This window comes from Nomascus leucogenys, chromosome 10 (assembly GCF_006542625.1).
Source record: "Nomascus leucogenys isolate Asia chromosome 10, Asia_NLE_v1, whole genome shotgun sequence".
NCBI lineage: Eukaryota > Metazoa > Chordata > Mammalia > Primates > Hylobatidae > Nomascus > Nomascus leucogenys.
The window spans coordinates 75,452,467-75,468,092 of record NC_044390.1 but is presented as its reverse complement, the minus strand read 5'-3'; the positions used below and the strand labels follow the sequence as shown (position 1 = coordinate 75,468,092).

The 15,626-nt window shown below is 48.4% G+C and overlaps 1 protein-coding gene across 1 annotated transcript in view; it reads left to right on the top strand.

Annotated features, from left to right (window-relative positions):
- Positions 1-653: 653 nt before the first annotated feature.
- The window catches only part of CMKLR1 (chemerin chemokine-like receptor 1), a 51,616-nt gene continuing 36,643 nt past the window's right edge, over positions 654-15,626 (top strand). The window contains exon 1 of the mRNA XM_003269983.3: positions 654-938. The gene's annotated coding sequence lies outside the window, so the exon portion shown is untranslated. The remainder of the gene's footprint in view (positions 939-15,626) is intronic.

The window sequence follows — 15,626 nt, the reverse complement described above, 5'->3', positions numbered from 1 at the left end:
ACAGCTGATGAACCAGGCACTTAGTGCCGGGATAGCGCAGGGAACAGAATACAGTTCTTTCCCTACGGAGTTCCTGGTATAAGGAGTTCTCGGTGCAAGGAGAGAGACATCTTAACAGGCAAGGACAGCACTGCATCAGTGAGGTGATGGGGTGACCCTGAGGGGCAGAGCAGCCCCTGAGGGTTGGGGAAGGCTTCCCTGGGAGGTGACCTTCAACCTGAGACCTGAAGAGGCAGTAGGAGACCATCGGGCCATGAATTAGGGCAGGAATAGCATCCAGGTGGGAGGAACAGCGTTGCAAAGGCCCAGGGTGAGAGGCAGCCAATCTCTGGCTCAGCGTGGAGCTTGAGCCCCTCGCCGGGAGCAGAGGCGCTTGCACTTCCCCCAGCAGCCGGGGGCTCGCGTGTGCTCCCTGTTTGCGCTCAGTGGGCGGGGCTCCCTGGCTGCAAGAGGCTGCCAGAGGGGCGGGTCGTCCCCAGCGGGCCCCCGCCGCCACCCACGAGCCCAGTCCCCGGCTGGTAGGGGCACCCTCCCCTCGCAGCCCCCTCTCCACGCAGCTAGCCGCCCCCGCCCTCGGTCAGCCCAGTTTCCTGCCCCTCCCTCCTGCTCTCCTCCCTCCAGCTGTTTCTCTGGCTGAGTTCTGTCCCAGTCCCATTCAGGGAAGCTGCCCCGGCGGCCAGCAGCGAGCTCAGGACAGAGCAGCCTCCCTGGGAAGCCTCCCGGTGATAGGGGTGCTCCAGCCACGGCGCTCTGGGGGTTCAGAGGGGGATCTTGAATGAACAAATGAATGAACTGCTTTCTGGGCAAACAGCCACAGCCAGAGGAGCCTGTGATTGGGAGAAAGAAGCCAGGGTGTGCAAGTCTCCCCAACAGCCTCGAGTGGCCTGCAGTCACAGGGAACCCTCAGGAAGACCTTCCGGGCAGAGACCAGAGGGAAGGTATCATCACGCACTTGCCTTGGGTGTCTTCTGAGGGGGGCCAGAGAAGGGGAATGAATACTAACAGAGAGAAAAGTTTGTTTCTTTTTATAATTTCATATTTGTCAAAAGGAAGAGTTTTGTTATTATCTTCAGATATCAAAAGTAATGCATGTTCATTGTTTAAAGAAATAGCAAGGACACACAACTCAATATGTGAGTGTGGATTTCCACATCTAATGTGGTAACCTGCTTAACCACAGATTGTGAACTTTCTTCCATATCACCTACATTCTTCCAATATACATTTTTCATGGCTGCATAGAAAGGATATCTTAAGATTATTTGACTTTTCCATAATAGATTTGCTTCTTTTTTTTCTATTAGAACAGTGCTGCAATGAACATTTTATTTAGTATGACATCTTTGTGTGTATGTCTTATGAATACCTTTTAGAAATTGCTAGATTTAAGGTTTGCCTGTTTTTAAGACTTCTGAGCTTTTGGTCACACTGTATCCTGGAAGGCCATGACAGCTTGACCTCTCTATGTTATACCAGGGCACAGTATTCTCACATCCTAAACCCACCTTCTTGCTACCCATCTCTTAAACTTTCCCTGATGTGAAGTGGAGAATAATATCTAGATGCTTCAATAGGCATTTCATTTCTTTGTTAGTGTTGATTCTCTTTTATAAACTTATTTTTCACATTTCTAGTCTGGCTCTCCTGTTCAAGTCTGTTCCCATTTTTTTCTCCTCTGGGGGCATGTTTATCTTTTTCTTATTGATATCTAAGAGTTCTTTGTATATGAAGGACACAAACCCTTTGCCAGCACTCTCTGTTGAAAATATTCCACTCCCTCCTCTGTCTTCAGAATAGCCCATTTTAAATGGGCAAGCCAGCTTTGGCAAAATTATAAACAAACAACGCATTGCAATATCAGGGAACTACTACTTGATATAAGCCCAATCACTCAGACCTGTGCAGTTCAGAGATGCCAGATCACTGGTCTGAGGTCACACACCTGAACGTCCAGGTTCTGAGTCTTTCTTTTTCTATTAGGGAAAGCCCTCAACTTCCCTTTTGCATCCCCTACCTCCTTCTCAAGACCAGTCTTCTCTGTGGTTCTTGCTGTATCTCCTGCCCCTTCCAAACTGGTTTGAAGGAAAGATTCCTCTAAATGCCTTGGCTGCTGAGGTGAGCGTGACTGAGTCATTCAGGCCTCTGGTGCAGGAGGAGGCAGCTTGGCCTTTTCTTTAACCTAAACCAGTGACACGCAAATGATGATGTGTCAGACACTTGGGAGGTCCACAGGAGAGTTATCTCTTGATGCACAGGGGCCTTCTTTGGACTCCCCCAAAATTTCAGGGAAATTGGGGCAAGTCATGCCTTTCTCCGGCTTGACTTGTTCTGAGAAGTCCCCCACCCGCACTGGGTCAGGGCTTGTCTGCTAGGCTCTCCCAGGGCCTGTCCCTCCCTTATCACGGCTCCTACCACACCGTGTTCTAATGACCAGTCATGTTGTCTGTCTCTCCTTCTAGCCAGGAGGCTCCTAGAGGCCAGATCTGGGATATTACTTTTTTTCTGCATCCTCAGTCCCCTGCACAAGAATTAGCATATATTAGGGTCATTGAATAGTGTTCATTGAATAAATAAAGTAACCGGGTCTCAGTTTCACCATCTGTAAAATGGGGTGGGGGAAGCTGGACTAAAGTCCCATCTCTTAGATGTTTACCTAATAACTCCTCTCAGTTTGCAAACCACTTTCTCGAGATGACTTTATCAAATCCTCACCATGGCCATATGATGAAGGTACTATTAACATGCCCATTTTACAGATTAGGAAACTGAAGCCTGGAGAGTTCTGATGCTGGACCTCCCCACGAGAGGGAATAGAACATTGTGCAAGAAGGGGCACCTTGGTTTTAGGCAAGGTACTCCCACTCTCTGGCCACAATAATATCATCTGTAAATAAGGATGATATTATTTGATATTATTATCACTCTGGGGGTGGGCTTGAATTGGTCTGCCACCTGCCAACTGAGTGACATGCAATCAGTTATTCCTTATCTTTGTGCCTGAGTTTCCTCATCTATAAAATGGGAATATGATCAGTAACTGCCTCATAAGATTATTTTAAAGAGTAAATGAGATCATACATGTAAAGCAGTAAGCAGAGGATTTGTTGTAAAATAAGGTCTCTATAAATATTAGCTATTGTTCTGATGATCATTTCTATTCCACTGTGCCTGTCTATACCTGTGACACTCATCTGAGCCAAATGGAAATTATTATTGGTTTCTTTAGTGGATTATTAATGCTTTTATTCCCACTGATGTACAAGAAAACCAAAAGCTTATTTCATTCTCTTTGAGCTACACCACACGGGTGCAGTCATTACCGCCAGTTGCGAGGCTATGAAGTAGACTCAGAGCTTCTCAAAGTGCAATCTCTAGACCACCTGCATTAGAATAATTGCGAGTGTTTCTTTTTTTTTTTTTTCTGGAGATGGAATCTTGCTCTGTCGCCCAGGCTGGAGTACAGTGGCGCAGTCTCGGCTCACTGCAAGCTCTGCCTCCTGGGTTCACGCCATTCTCCTGCCTCAGCCTCCCAAGTAGCTGGGACTACAGGCACCCGCCACCCCACCCAGCTAATTTTTTGTATGTTTAGTAGAGTCAGGGTTTCACCGTATTAGCCAGGATGGTCTCGATCTCCTGACCTTGTGATCCGCCCACCTTGGCATCTGCCCACCTTGGCCTCCCAAAGTGCTGGGATTACAGGCGTGGGCCACCGTGCCCGGCCAATTGCGAGTGTTTCTTAAAGCTTCAGTTTGGAAATCAGAATCTCTGTGGATGAGGCTTCAGTGTCTGCATGTTGAACCAGCACCGCAGGTCATTCGGATGCACCCCAAAACTTGAGAACCACCAACTTAGAGCACTTAAAATCTTTCCTTTTTGCCCTTTGTTCACACTGGGGTCTTGGGTTCTTTGCTGCACAATGAGGTTTCTTTTTTCCTTTCTAAGCAAATATTCATGTACTTCTGTGAATCCACATGTTCTGTGTCAGCAGTTGAGGCCAGAAGGTTTGGCAGAGAAGAAGCGAAACTTTGTCTTACAGTACCACAGAAAGTCAGATCGTGTTAGCAATCCCCCAGTATGGGGGCTTTGAAATTATTTTCAGTTGCAGAATCCTTTCCACAAATGAAAGTCTTATGGGGAAGTGTAATTTGAAAACAGATAAAAGTGGTGTTATTCTCGTTGAAACAGAGGTGGAAGACTCCAGGCTGCCACTAAATCTCATTCTTGTTGCTGAAGGGCCTCTAAGAATCTTTGTAGCTCCATGGGGCAGGCAGGAAACTGCAACTCCTCTACTCCAAGGAGTTAAGAGACCAAAGTTCTAGACATTTGTTGAGCTTACTGTGTGACCTTGGCAAGGCACTCTCACTCTCTGGCCACAATAAGTTCATCTGTAAATAAAGAGGTCGAATGATGTATCAGCTAGGGTAGTAGCTGCAGTAACAAATAGGTCCCCAAAGGCATAAGGGCTGAAGCAAAATGGAGCTTTATTATAAGGCAAGTATTTGTGAATGGAGGGTGGTCTTCTTCCTCATGGTACTTCAGTGACTCATCTGGTGGTCCCACTCTCTCCTGGGATATCCTCATTGTCTGCAGCCAGGTGCAGAAGACAAAAGAAAGTAGGGAGGTGGCATATTTGCTTATCTGCTTTGGCCTGGAAGCAGCAGACATCACTTTCACTCACACATGAGAACTATCATGTGGCCAATCTAGTTGCAGAGGAGGCCAGGACATGGAATTACAAGGATATGAGGTTCTTGGCAAACAGCAGCTCTTTCCCAGCCACAGTCGTGTATTGTGGACAGGGAGAATGAATTTTTGTGGACAGCTACCTGTCTCTATCACAAATATGGTGACCTCTTGGGTTGCTTCCATTCTTCGATTCTAAGTCTGCATTTTCAATAGTCAATCTTAGTTAACCTGGTGATTTTGGACTTACAACATCACCTATCCTCAAGGTAATTCCCATCAAATATACTAAGTAAATTTCCAGACTCCAGGCCCCTAAACATGGATTTTTCTGAAACATAGGCAACTGACATTCTCTTTTCCCCCTGGAAAAAGGAAATAAGAATAATGATTTGATAGAGCATGTTGCAGGTTATTAAGCCAAAGGTATTTATATCCATTATCTACTTGAATCTCCCTACAAGCCTACATGGAAAGGCCTCAGGACTATCACCCTCATTTTATAGCTGAATAAAATGAGGCTCAGAGAGGTAAAGGGACTTGCCTAAAGTCACACAGTTTATAGCAAAAGAATGGGATTTGAACGAAAAACATCTTATTCCTGTCCTAGGGCCCCACTGCACATTTGAATGTTGGTGTGCATGTACGTGTACATGGTGTGGTTAGAGTTGGGATTTTCCTTGGGTTGGGCTCCCCCAGGGCTGGGCATGAGGGAAGTGAAAGCTCAGGAATCATGCTCAAACTCCCCAGAATGGGCCAAGGCTGCTGACTGTAAGGCAGCTGGGTGGTTGTCCTAGGTCCTGGGGTGCAGAAGTACAGTGTGACCACGTATTACAGCCACTGGCTGTGTAAAAGAGAAGGGACAGTGCATGAGGGTGTTGTGTGGTCCTGGAAGACACTGAGGCTTCAACTGGGCTGGCCACATAGTGGGTGCATGGGAGCAATTTCCTGTGTGAATAAATGCACGTGGGAGTAACAGCTGCAGCACTGTGAGAAAATGAGATGAATCAGACCTGCTTCCTGTCTTTGAGGCCCTCAGGGAAGGAGAGACAAACTTGTAACATATACTTTTATTAATTCACTCAACAAACATTTATTAGCATCTACTACACGTCTGGCTCTCCACAGGGCAAGAACGATGGAAAGGCAGGATTCCTATCCTTGTAGAACCCATTTGAGAGATGAGGAAAGTGCGGCCCTGATTGGTTACGTGACATTCCCAAGATCATTTGGCCAGATTAGGACTTGAAACACCTGGCTTCCAGCCCAGCACTTTTTCCATACCTCCTGCTGAGGAGGTGGCCGTAGGCCAGGACCGAGATGCAGTGAGGAGCCCCTGCTGTTGGCAGCCACTTTGAGCTGCTGCTGGACTCAGGACATGCTGATTTCAGGCAATAGCAGGAAACCAGTTATTTCTTTTTAGAACCTCTAGATTTTTGTAGCAATGGACACAGGTATGATTGAGAAAAAGTAGAAGTCCTTGCACTGTCAGATGGAATCAAGAGGCAGTAATTCTACATGGTGCTATCAAAGAAAGAAATGTTGATGTCTGGGTGATGCTGGCTGGTAGCACACTGTGGTGATGATAGATCCCAGATCCAAGTGCTCCAGAGTTGAGATCCCAGCTCTGGACTTTAACCTCCTGAGGCCCTCAGCTTCCTCATTCATAAGATGGGCATGCTATGAGTGCCTGCCTGTCAGGGTTATGGTGAGATTAAATGAGTCCATATTCATCAAGCACTGAGTACAGCACGTGGTCAGTTCAATGAAGGCATTTCTATTTTTATTTTTGGGACAGTGAGCTTTGAAATTGGCCTTTGCACATCTGGGTGTCTGGTGCCTTGTGATCTTGGGTTCCCAGAATGGAAAATGTCATTTGGGCCAGTCTCTTGTCTCCATGTCTGGCCCCAAGGAGAAGTCTTGGGCTCTGCTGGTGGAGAGTGCCCTGGGCCTCACTGTCTCCACCATAGACAGTCTCTGGCAATGTTGGAAGTACCAGCGGCTGACTCAGCAGGGAGGTCAGCTGCTATCCAGGCAGAATGTCGGAATCGGTTCTGCTTTCTTGGGGTATAGGACTTGGGTCCTCAGATTCCAGCCCTGGGTTCCTGCTAAGGGTAGCTCTTGTGAAAGGAGGTGGGTGGGTGGGGAGATGGGTACAAAAAACAACAGTGAGCACACTTGGTTTTTCCTCCTGGAAATCAGGGGTCAGAGAAACAGGAAGTCAATGGGGAGAGGTTGTGTTGTGGTGAGAAGAGGGCAGGCCCTGTGGTCAGGCAGATGTGAGTTCTAATCCTGGGTTTGACACCTACTGATTTATTTTTTAGTTTTTGAGACAAAATCTCATTCTTTCACCCAGGCTGGAGTGTAGTGACATGATCACAGCTCACTTGCAGCCTTGACCTCCTGGGCTCAAGTAATCCTCCCACCTCCTGAGTAGGTGGGACTATAGGCATGCATTACCATGCCTGGCTAGTTTTTGTATTTTTTGTAGAGATGGGATGTATTAGTCAGGGTTCTTTTAGGGTTCTGTCTCTACATATATAAAGGGGAGCTTATTAAGTATTAATTTACATGATCACAAGGTCCCACAATAGGCCGTCTGCAAGGAGAATCAGTCTGAGTCCCAAAACTGGAGAACTTGGAATCCGATGTTCGAGGGCAAGATGCATCCAGCATGGGAGAAAGATGGAGGCTGGGAGGCGAGGCCTGTCTCTCCTTTTCAGGTTTTTCTGCCTGCTTTATAGCCTCTGGAAGCTAATTAGATTGTGCCCACCGGATTAAGGGTGGATCTGCCTTCCCCAGCCCACTGACTCAAATGTTAATCTCTTTTGGCAACACCCACACAGACACACGCAGCAGGATTAATACTTATTATATTTTAATCCAGTCAAGTTGACATTCAGTATTAACCATCACACAGGGTCTCACCACATTGCCCAAGCTGGTCTCGAACTCCTGGACTCAAGTGATTCACCTGCCTTGGCCTCCCAAAGTGCTAGGATTGCAGGCGTGAGCCACCGCACCCGGCCACCTATTGTTTTTGTGAGCATGTGCAAGTCACATACATATAACCTCTTTAGGCCTCCATTTCCTCCTGTCCAGGACTGTTGAGAGAGTGTCTGCCATGTTCTTTGGCCTGGAATAGGTGCTCAGTAAATGACTTAGGGTGGGGAATAAGGGCAGGGGACACTCAATTGCCCATCCTTTGTTACCTGAAATGGTTTGAACAGTTATCAGAATCTATGAATTCCTGAGTGTTATATGAAGTAAGAATTCAGGTAGCAAGTGTATATGTTTCCTGTTACTGCTGTAACAATAACAATAAACCGAGTGGCTTAAAACAACACAAACTTATTATCTTATTTGTTCTGGAGGTCAGAAGTCCCAAATGGGTTTCACTGGGCTAAAATCAAATATTGCATCTCTTCTGGAGGCTCTAAGGGAGAATCTGTTTGCCCTCCTTTTCCAGCTTCTAGAGGCTGCCACATTCCTTGACTCATGGTCCCCATCCCCAGCCTTCAAAGCCAGCAACCACAGGTTGAGTCCTTGTCACATCAAATCACTTTGACTCCCCTGTCTCTCTGTCTCATTTTTAAAGACCCTGAGCTCACCTGGGTAATCCAGCATAATCCCACCATCTCAAGATTCCTAATGACATCTGCAAAGTGTCTTTTGCCATGTAGGATGACATATTTACAGGTTCTGGGGATTAGAATGTGGACATCTTTGGGGATCTGTTATTCTGTCTAACAGTGACATTGGTCTGCATCTGATTGTTTCTTGAATTTCGAATTTAGACATTGGGAGTTCGGGTGGCCATCTATCGACAGTTGGTTCAGCAGAGTATTGACCAATTAGAATGGATGCAAGTGTTAGCAACCAGTGAGGCTTTACCAGGGAGTATTCAGTGATTATCAGGACCGACCCAGGAACCAGGCTTTGGCATCATTTAGACTGTGTTCAAGTCCCTGCACTTATGAACCTGCTGACTCTGAGCAAGGGGATTCTCCCATCTGTGAAATGGGGATGGCAGCATGTTGTACATAGGGTAGTTGTCAGGATGGAAGGAGATAGCAAGAGTTAAGTGTCTGGCACCTGGTAGGAGGCTCAACATGAATGAATGATCCCCCAGGAGTTTAACTTCCCAGCTTGAGTCTCTCCATCCCAGGTACTGGTGATTTCTAGTTATGAGAAGCTTTCTGTCTCTGCCCCATGCTAGGGAGACATGCTTGTCTGGCTCATGGGCTGCAAGGAGCACGAGGGCTCCTTCTGTTCCTCCCTATAAGAAAGGAGGTTCATTTTTGAGGATGTGGATGCTAACTGGGAGGGGAGAAGGTGCCAGCTGCCCAGCCAGGCTTGTGTTTGATCTGGAAGGCTCTCGGGATATCAGTTGGCTTGAGGGATGGATTATCTTTGTCCCCTAGGCTGCAAGAGCCTGCAGCCCCCATTCAGCTGTTCTACTATCAATGGGGCTCAGTGTCTCCTGTGTCTACCTCTTTCTGCTCCCAGTCCTGCTACCAACTGCTCTACTTTCTTTCCAAGTCACTGTTTATATGCCCCAAGAGGGGCTACCTCATTGGTTCATTTAATCCTTCCAGGGTCCACACTGGATCCCTACTGGGGTTCTCTCTGATGGTGGATGGATTCCCTCTGAATCTGGAACTTGCATTTCTAGAAGGTCCCAGAAGAATCATGAATTGGCATTGAATTGAATTGGCACTGACCTTGACATGATCTAGTCCAGGGATGGAAGTCCACACCCCTTACCATGTGCTGTGGCAGACATCACACATCAGTCATGACTTTTCCTCTAGTTGAGCCCAGATGTCTTTGTCATTTATCTTTGTGGATCAAACACCCCCAAATTTAGTGGCTTGAACTGACTTATTCATTTATAATTATGCAACTTAGCAGAGTTCTGCAGGGACAGTGCATCTGTGCTCCACATAGTGTTGACTGCATTACTCATGGGCTGCATTCAGCCGGGAGCTTGACTGGGGCTGGGATATATAAGATGATCTCACATCCCGGAACTTGTGCGTTTTCTCTCTCTCTCTCTCTCTCTCTATGTAGCCCATCTCTCCAGCAGAACTGCTTGGATTTTTCTACCAGGAGGCTCAGGGCTGTGCAACAATGATAGCAGAAGCTGATGGCATCTAGAGATCTAGGCTGGGACTAGCACAACATCACTTCTACCACTTTCTGTTGGTCACAGCAACTCACCATGCCAGTGCAGATTCAAAGGGAGGAGAAATAAAGTCCACTTCTTGATGGAAGGCGTGACATGTGAGTATTGGGGCAGGGTGGGATGTTAGAGTCTCTCTTTAAAGACAGTCTGCCATCTTCATCTTAAAACAACGAATGACAGTGGCCATCTGAGATAATCATTTGTCACCCTAAGTTAGTCTACACTCCCATTTTTCAGATGGGGAAACTGAAACTCAAAAAGGATTTGTTTAAAGGAGCCTCCGTTCACTTCACAAGCATTTACTGAGCACTAACTGTGTGCTAGGAGCATGGGATACAGGGAGCTCCCCGTTGAGTGGGAGACAGGTGAGTAAACAGACAGAGTGGAGGCCCATCTAGCCAGAAGGTTGGCTTTAATGTTGGGTGCTTGGGACAAATGTTGCTCACAGGTCACAGTCACCCATGATGATTCCATTCATCATCCATTCAGAACAGTAAATGACTACTGGGCCATTTTTACCGAGTGCTTATCGTTAAATACCCTCCCATTTATGCCTGCTTGATACATTTAGTGTGCAAAGTACTGCAGGAGTGAAGTGGAGGTAGCTTTCACTGGGGAAGCCAGGAAATAGTGCTTCGAGAAGGAAGCATGTATTCGAGCTGGGTTCAAAGTGTGAATTGGCCTTCAGTTGCCTATAGAAGCAGTTGGCTAGACATAAGAGAGATTTTAGGCAGTGAGAGCTGCATGAACACGGATCCAGAGATGATGAGTGCAGGGAGTCTGGCATGGTGGGCAGGAAGCAGGGATGGCAGGAGGGGGCCAGAATGCTCCTCAGGGCCTTGAAGGCCCCACCCAATTTTCCAGGTGATGCAATGTGCTTTATTTCATGGGAACAGCATCCTGCTGCCTCCAACCCTTGCCCTCTCCAAACTCAGTTGATTAAATTTGAACATTTGGACAATGGAAGATTCCAGACAACCCGAAGCTAATTAAATTTGAAATTCCAGTGGGCATGCTGGTTTGTGGCTTTATCTCATGGGTTGTCTGGCCCATAAACCAGCTTGGAGAAGAGAATCTTTCTCTCCACTGGTGGCTTTCTTGATTGAATGGTGGGACCCCCTCCCACCACTCCCAGGACTTGCTGATGGACCTAGGCATAGAGGCTGGGAGGAGATGAGGTGTTTCCTTTCGGTTTGATCCTAAAGGAGAGTTGATTTAAGATGGCACCTTTGGGTTGCCCAAGGCCATTTGGTGATGTCTTTACTGGAGAGAGGCAGACTTGGCCACCAGCTGCGGCAGCCAGACTAATCCAGGCTGGGCATTAAAGGGCCCCCCGGCCTCCTAGCTATGGGGAAGTACGGCTGACTGACATCAAGAACAGGTCTTCAGGGAGTGCAGGCAATTTTCAGTCTCTTTTATGACAGACTCAACTCACAGGGGGCCTCTCCAGCTGTCAGGGATTTAGGTCATGAAGAAAAAGGGCTTCCCTTGAGTCAGAAGGGATGGCCACCGGGTGGATAGGGGCAGCTGCTCCACTTTCTCCAGACCTCTTTTGAAACCCATTTCAGCCGCGTGCTGGCTGGGAGGCCTCAGAAGAGTTGCTTAACTGCTCTGAGCCTCAGTTTCCTCAACTTTACGAAGAGGATCTTAAAAGGGCTTTCCTCACTGAAGTGTTGTGGGGCTTAAACGAGGTCACGTGTGGCCCGGGGTTGGGGCTAAAAAATAAAACGTGGCCTTGGTGTCAGGGGGCTGGCCTGGTGGGGAAGGGATGCGGGAGATCAGCATTCTTGAACCATGAAAGGCTAAGAAATGCCGGTTGTAGGCAATGCCAAAGTCATAGTTTCATTCCAAGCTTTTCCCTTTCAGCTTCCTGCCTTGGCCAAAAGACATGGTAGGGACTGGGTGGAGACCTTGACTTGCTGGCCTCACTTCTCCCGGGGGAAGCTGGCCCTGTCTGGCCTAAACAGGCCTTTCTTTTACTGTTTTTCCCTCTCCTCCCATGAAAAGCCTCAGATGTGAAGGAAATCAGGAAATCATAAACACGACTCTGGGGAGGGGAGAGAACTGCTGTGAGCAGCCTGTGAGGCCAGCTGGTGGGGAGACACCTTCCCTTCCCCATCACAGGGTTTCTGACAGGTCTTCTGGGAGGAGATTGTCAGGCTGGGACCCCAGACATCCTCCATGTCCCGGAAGGCTGGACTCTGATCCACGCTTTCTCAGCCCCGTCCCACCCCATCCGGTGTTTCACATTTTCCTGGAGCCCAGGAAGCCCATTGCACCTCCTCGTTCTTCCCTCCAAGAGCCTTTTGTGTTGGTTCCACCTCCTGAAGGGACAGGTAGCCTTCACCCGTGGAGTTCAGGCTGGGCTGCTGCCCAGTCCTGTTTCCCACCTCCAAGATTGTCCTCTGGGACCAGTCCTACCTCTTGGCTGATCACAACAGGCTGTTTATAAGCCAAGTACCTACCTGCTGGCTTCACAGACACTCATCAGATGTGTGGGCAGTGGGAAAAACAGTCCCATTTTATAGCCAGGGAAATGGAGGCCCAGAGAGATGATGTGTGTTCACTCACTCCTTCATTCTCTAATTCACAACATCTCTTTCTCTCTTTTAAGAGACGGGGTCTCACTCTGTTGCCCAGGCTGGAGTGCAGTGGTGCAATCATGGCTCACTGTAGCCTTGAACTCCTGGGCTCAAGCCGTCCTCCCGCTTCAGCCTCCCAAGTTAGCTAGGACTACAGGCATGTGCCACCATGCCCAGCTAATTTTTAAAATGTTTTATAGAGACAGGGTCTCACCATGTTGCCCAGGCTGGTCTCAAACTCCTGGCTTCAAGTGATCCTCCTGCCTTGGCCTCCAAAAGTGAAGGAGTTACAGGCATGAGCCACCGTGCCTGGCCTCAGGACATCTTTCTTAGCCAACCCCCCTCTCTGTCTTTGAAAGGCAGCCACCCTCTAGCAGCTGTAGCTCTTTGCTCTTTGGTGGGTTCTATCATGTTACAGTTCCATGTTTGGAGTTAGACCTGAGTTCAAATCCTGAGTCCCTTGATTACCAGCTGGGTGATCCTGGATCAGTTTCTCTCTCTCTCTCTCTCTCTCTCTCTCTCTCTCTCAGCCTCAGTTTTTTCACTTATAAATTAGAGTTGATGACAGGATCTGCCATGAGTTGTGTGGTGAGGATTAAATCAGCGAATCCATGAAAAAACACATAGCAGTGGGACCAGTGCTTAGTAGATCCCTTGTAAAAGATGCATACTGAAGACTTCCTTGCACTTAAAATAAGGCAGGGTGCATGCGAGGCCCTTGGGAAATACTTTCTGAAATGCGATTGAATTCTGCAATCACCTTCTCTGCTCTAGCCCCCAGCCCCTTAGCAGCCAGCTTTCTCCTGTGCATGATGAGGCTCAGAGACTGAGGCTCAAAGACATCAGCTGAGTGCCCAAGGCCACATTGCCCAGGCTGACCCTGTTCTCCCAGTCCCCTTCTCCAGAGTCCATGAATCCTCCCCTGTGATTTCCAGGCCTTTCTGCCTTTCTTCTGCTGCAGACTCTTTCTATACTGATTATGGCCTTTATTTTTTATTTTATTTATTTATTATTATTATTATTATTTTTTGAGACGGAGTCTCGCTCTGGGCTGGAGTGCAGTGGCACAATCTCGGATCACTGCAAGCTCCACCTCCCAGGTTCACGCCATTCTCCTGCCTCAGCCTCCCGAGTAGCTGGGACTACAGGTGCCCACCACCACGGCCGGCTAATTTTTTTGTGTGTGTTTTTAGTAGAGACGGGGTTTCACCGTGTTAGCCAGGATGGTCTTGATCTCCTGATCTCGTGATCCAACCGCCTCAGCCTCCCAAAGTGCTGGGATTACAGGCGTGAGCCACCGCGCCCGGCCGATTATGGCCTTTATGATGGGACTGTCTCTTCATCTTCCATGGCTTGACTCATCGGTGCCATGGCCCATTGCCTCAGAAGCCTGTTCTCATCCAGATGGCCAGTTGGAAACCAAAGCAATAAACTCACTCACACTGAGGTGTTTGCAACTGATGATAGCTTGCCGGAGTGGAGGGTTTGGGAGCAGGATGCCTTAAGCCAGCAGAGAGTGCTCAGGGTGGCGGACATTCAGGTGCTGCGGCCGTAAGCACAGGGAAGGGGCAGCTTTTGGTTGGGGATCTTCTCAGAGACAAGCAAGCCACAGCTTCCTCTGCTGCAAGGACCTGAAGAAAGAAAACTACTGAGTCAATTTCTTAGGAGAAGTTTGTAGTTCCAACTTACTCGCACCTCCACTGGGGCCTCTCTGTTCCTCCCTTTTCTTGTAGACAGAATGGCCAGAATTGCATTACCTTAAAAAAAATGACAAAGCTGCATGTTAGCAGAGTTCAGAGAAATAGGGCAGGCCTGGGAGGTCACGGAGGTGAGTGTCCCAATCTTGGCACACTCATGTCTACACTGCCCGCCCACCTGCCAGCATTTCTGACAGAGCCTGGGGGTAGGAGTGGTTACCCCAACATGTCCCGTGCCCTGGATGAGGAGCCTGGGGTCCTTGCCACCCTCTGCGGAACTGGTAAAACTGTCTTTCAACTCATTTTCCTTCCCTCCTTGTGCAGGGAGTGGAAGTGAGAACTGAGAGAGGATGTGGTGTTGGTGGCTGTGTTGGTGTGGGTAGAGGTGCATTTTATCCAGGTGTGTTTAGAGAGGCAGGATGGCAAGACGGTCAAAGCTTCTGGAATTTGGTGGCTTGGCTTCAAATTCCTTGACTTCCTTGCTTGATTGCTTCAGTTTCCTCATCTGTAAAATGGGTGTAAGGATGATGTTGCCTCATAGGGTTGTCTGGGTGGGGCAGGGGGAGATGGATCTGTGGGAGGGTATGTTTTATTTCTTTTCTTGCTTTTGGTATTTGCAACAGCCAGCTATTTAAATATTTTTGGTATTTGCCACAGCCAGCTATTACCCACTGGGGAAGTTGGAATTGGGCTGATAACAGTAGGGGTGCAAGCTACCTTGCACCTGCCAGGAGTCTACACAGGGCTGCGCTTAGTGAGTGTGCAGCCTGACCTATTTTGTTACCAGCTACCCATATCCCCGGCCATGATGTGGATTTAGTAAGAAGCTCTGTGGCTCTGATCTTCATCCTCTCAGGTGATCGAGAGCGGACAGGGGTGAAATGAAAGAAGCCACAGTCCAAGGCAGGCCCCCAAGACAAGTTTCCAGAACGACTCATAAGGCATGTCTGGGTGTCTTCTGGCTCCTCAAGGGATGGTGGTGTCTGGGAGCCCTCTGGGAATGCTGGGGGCAACTCCAGGCTGCCTGATCCCTGTCCTCCCAGTGCACCTCCCACTGCCCCGACTCTGCTGCCCCGTCTCTGCTGCCCCGTCTCCCTCTACCTCCTCCTTTTCCTCTCGCCGTCTTTCTTCTGTAGCAAGTGCTCTGAACCAGCTGTGGTCTTCCAGAGGTTGAGTGCAGCAACTTAGGGCAAAACCAAGCACTTATTCCCAGTGGGAGGGTTCTCAAGGCCCTGGGTATTGACAGGGTTCTTGTTGGTTTCTTCCCTCTGGGACCGGCTGTGGTCAGACTGGAGGCTGTGGGAGGAAGCGTGCTCAGGCCACCCACCACCTCTGCACCCAGCACATTGTTGGTGCTCAGTAAACACTAGCAAGGAAATGAACAAGTGAGCCCAACAGCAGAAGGGTGTACCCTCAGCCCTCAGGGAATAGGATCTCTTTCCCTTAGGGAAAACCAAACCCTCACTAAAATTATTT